Below are 5,037 nucleotides of genomic sequence, written 5' to 3'. Positions count from 1 at the left end.
AGAGAGAGAGAGAGAGAGAGAGAGAGAGAGAGAGAGAGAGAGAGAGAGAGAGAATATACACACTAAATAATAATCCAAAAAGAAGGCATCATGATTTGAAAGGTAGTAGAAGGCATGGAAGGAATTGAAGAAGAGTGAAATAAAGTAAGAAATGTAAATACAATTATTCCATATGAAGTTCTCAACAATTAAAATAAATAAAGATAAATAAAGCAAAAATTTTATTCTAAGCACTGGTGTCTACTAGCAACTAGCAGAATGAATTATGGCACACTGTCAAGCTTCTTCAGGTCTTACTTTTTTTCATCTGTAGGATGGAACAGCTAGATTCAAGGGCAAGGAAAGCTCGTGTGTGTGTGTGTGTGTGTGTGTGTGCCCGTGTGCACATGGAAGCTAGAGGTTGACATCTGGTGCTTTTCTTTCTCAGTATTCATCTTATGTTTTGAAACAAGGACTCTTCTTGAGTCTGAACTCTCCATTTCATCTGGACTAGCTGGCAAGTATTGTTGAAGTTGTGGAGGTATGCCATGTCTGATGTTCACATGGGAGTTGGGATTCTGAACTCAGATCCTCATTCTATAGCAAATGCTGTAGTCACAGAACTATGTCTCTGTGACTAGCTCTATGCATCTTTATCTAATTGAACTATAATTCTAAGACTCCTTTTGGCATAGATGTGACAGAGTCGGTGTAAGTTCTGGAGTAAATAAACTGGTGAATACTGGCTATCATTTTCTTGTTGACTTTGGGCAAATCAGATTAGAGACAGCAATATATACAGTGGAGAAATGTGTGAGTTTATTTAAAGACTTTGAAATTGTCATACTGTGTTCATGCTAGGTATCACACACATGTTAACTTTCTCTTCCTTTTCCTCAAGTTAAAAGAGGATGAAAATATGTCTTCAATGACAGAAGTATGTACATATTAGACATAAGAAAAAATTAAATGTAGAATTGATAACTATTATTAAGTGGACACACTTTGAATAAAGTTGTTTTCATAGTTTTGCTTGGATCAAAAAGACCAGATTATGTTGAGAATTTATTTTTCCTCTTTACTTTGCTACTATTTCAATATGGAATGTTAGAAATCACATTTACAGTTGTCCGTGGTGGCACACGCCTTTAATCCCAGCACTCGGGAGGCAGAGGCAGGCTAATCTCTGAGTTTGAGGCCAGCCTGGTCTGCAGAGTGAGTCCAGGACAGCCATGGCTATACAGAGAAACCCTGTCTCGAAACAAACAAACAAACAAAACAAAAAAACAAAAAAAATCACATTTACATGATTATAGTTATGTTTACAAGTATTAGCAAAGCTTTCATCAAGGGTTTATGAAACTCTACTCCTCCATTGGCCTCTCACTCAATAAGGTCTTTGAGAAAAGATATTCCAAGCTTACCTTCATGGAGCCCACAGTGTAGGTGCCAGCAATCCAGCAGGTGTTATCAAATATTCATGACTTGAACTGTCTTTGACCATACCATTGGCACCTCTGAAGGCTTTAGAAGTTTCCCAGTAGTGAAACCCAATGTCAGAGCATAGAAATTATTACTGCTGATCAGGAACCAGGAATCCAAAAGAAGTCCTTATCTTCCCTCTTGCTTATATTCAAAATCATTTTTGTAACAAAATGAAGCTTTGTGACAGAGCCACCCTCCAGGAAAATGAAATCCCTCTTCCTTTATGGGACTCATAATTCAGAATTGAACACCAAAATGAAACCAAGAAAATGAAGCAGTTCCAATTTTCCAAAATACAGAAATATAGGGTTATATATCCATGTATATGGATATACATGCATTTACTGACCACACAATAGGGAAGGAGGAAGAGAAGAAAGCCCTATGACATTAAGAAACAAATTGCAAGCTCTGAGTTATGCTTTGCAGCCAGACCCTCCTCAAGGTAATGATAAATGAAAAAGCAGAGCTTGATATAAACACTTGTATAATATTGAAAGATAAAAATACAAATTCATTTAGCTCCATATCTAATGCCAAAAAACCCTATAATAACAGAAAAAAATCTATGAAATCCAGTTGGTGGAAACGAATGTTCTTTGGAGTTCTACATGGCCAAGCTGGTAACTATAGCCTTTGTGGATATATTGCCAGATTAATTCTTTGGTAAATTATCCTTCCATTCTCATAGGCAGAGAAGTAATTTCCTAATCCTTAAACAAAAGAAAAAAAAAAAGAAAGAAAAAGAAAGAAAAAATATGTGGATGTTAGTAAGTTTGAGGGTAATTACTGCTTTTTTCATATTAAAAGATTTCAAGATTATCCAGATGTTTGCACAGTTCCCCAGAGAAAAGTGCAGCCCATTTCCTGCTAGGCCAGTATGAGTTATATAGTGGATATGTAACATTCATTCTGTTATTTAAAAATAATCCCACAAGTTGATTCAATAACAATGAGACGTTGTTAATTCTTGGAAGATAGGAAAAGCCACCTGGGGCCTTTTGTAGTTAATTCCTTTTGGCTCAGAAGACTCCATTCACAGTTTACCCAACTTCACTGGAGGTCCCTTCTGTGTCCTTCAGGGCAATTTTATCTAGATGAGACTTCAGTTTCCCTAGTCTATCCAGTCTACCAGGCCTGGGTAGAGCATTTGGCTCTAATGAAAATTGGAACACTCTGCCAGAGTACTCGGGCGAAGTAGGAGAAAACATAAATGGCATAGCAAGAATAAAATTCAAGCTTCACCCTAAATTGAACTTCCTAATTGCTTACAAACTTTCCTTCACATTCACTATTGAAAGAGTGTTTCCAAAGATGTATGTGTGTGTGTGTATATATATATATGGGTATATATATATATATGTGTATATATATATATATATATAGAGAGAGAGAGAATGGAGTTAAAGATTAATACATGACTCTGTTTCCCCATCTCCTCATTAGGTCTTTATGAGATGCTAATAGGAGGAAAGGATTGTGTATTTTGAAACAGTCAAGTTCTCCAAAAGTCCTGCCTTGGTAAGAAGCAGAATTAGACTAGAGGGTGAAATTGAAACCAAAGAAATTTATTACAGCAGTGAGAGGAAGTCTACTGAACTTATCACGAGTATGATAGAAATTTTATGTTGATAGCAAACACTTTGCAGATTGCTCTCCCACTTTTGAAAGTCATTCCAATTATTTATATAGCCGGGTCTTCTTAAATGATGTAATAAAACTGCAAAAGACAACAAAAGTGTTGGGAATGTAGAAATGGCCCAGTCAGTGGCATGCTGCTCTGAAAGCATGAGGACTGGACTTTGGATCCTCAGCAGACATGTGATAGTGAGGGTAGTGTGTGCTCTAATAACTAAATGGCACTGTGGCAGTGAATTGAGGACCCGGGGATCACCAGCCAATCTAGCTAATTGGTGAGTTCTGGGTTCAGTGAAAAACCATTCCTCAAAGTGAGGTGGAAATCAACACACACACAGACACACACACACACACACACACACACACACACACACACACACACACACACAGAGAGAGAGAGAGAGAGAGANAGACAGACAGACAGACAGACAGACAGAGACAGACAGAGACAGACAGAAACAGACAGAGACAGACAGAGACAGACAGAGACAGAGACAGAGAGAGACAGGGAGAGACAGGGAGAGACAGGGAGAGACAGAGAGAGACAGGGAGAGACAGGGAGACAGACAGACAGACAGACAGAGAGATTTGAGGCTTCACTTAAAGCCATTGGTTTAAGCAAAGTGAATGAAAGCAAATGACAGAACAGGAATAAAATTACACAAAATGCCCATTGTCCCATGTGCCCAGCTGTGGGAAGTTAGCCCACAGGCTTACCTGCTCCCAACTATGAATGTTTTTCTCTATTGAGTTCTACTTTAAAATTTCCTAAAAATGTAGAGACAAGCAGAAAGGTCTAGAAATATTTCTAATTTATCTAATTTATTTAGGAATGGGAAGGAGAATGCAGAAAAGAAGGGATGTTTGCCTCAGCCCCCACCATTAAAAGAAAAACGTGGACAAGAGGGAAGATTGGAGTAGTTACCCCTGACACTCCTACTCATAGTCTTAACCTCATCTTCTGCCCCATTTGCAGCAAGAAAAACACTATTCCTCTTGCACATGAGAGACACAAATGAAGCTTGACTTCACAAGCTGTGTTAATGAGACCTTGAGAAATGTTTCTCTGGTTGCACAAAACGAAGTCAGTGTCTTCTATATGTCAATATATGTCTCTAAAAGTACAGACCAGTGTGAAGAGAGCCAGCTGAAATCAGAAGTATATGGAATATAATTTCCCTCTTTGTATATAGACCTCTGTACATTCTGGGGGGAGACAAAATGATCCCCCCAAAATTTGGCAGTAATTTTCCTAATGTTGACCCTTAAGACAAAGACTTGCTTCTCAATAAAGTCCATGAGGGTTACAGTGTCTAGACTGAATGAACCATGAAATGGTTCCACCAGCATCCCCCTGAAACCGTCCTTTCCCAGGACCATGCTTCTGATACCCCTGACACTCTTCATTGCTCTGCTTGCTCAGTGTCTTACCATCTGGTGGCAAAGATCCCTGGGGAGCAAGACTTTGGAAATCTTATGTCCACACACTATGATATGATCTCGTTACTGTAACATTTCTGAAGACTGGGTATAATTCTTATGTATTTATTGACCCCTGCAAGATATTGTGTCATTACTTACTAGTGTCTTATTACTTTATTTAAAATATTAATATCAAAGTCCATCAACATATTAATTTTATGCTGACTTTAAAACAGACTTTAAAAGACTTTATGTATAGGTTTTAAAATAATTTCTTGGGAAATAATTCAACTATAGGAAAAAGAACCCTTACTTGTTCATTATGTAGGACTTTTTAAAAAATGACAGATTTGGTTCTCGATGTTTGTTACATAGACTATAGCACAAAGTAGCATTTTACACAAAAATAATTTGGAGACATTTATAAATATTACATAATTATGTATGATTAATTTTTTATGTTCTTATTCTATGGCATGAAATTATATATATATTCATACATATATGTATATA

This window comes from Mus caroli, chromosome 8 (genome assembly GCF_900094665.2).
Source record: "Mus caroli chromosome 8, CAROLI_EIJ_v1.1, whole genome shotgun sequence".
Classification (NCBI taxonomy): domain Eukaryota; kingdom Metazoa; phylum Chordata; class Mammalia; order Rodentia; family Muridae; genus Mus; species Mus caroli.
The sequence above is the reverse complement of the archived record's forward strand: the minus strand, read 5'-3'. Positions refer to the sequence as shown.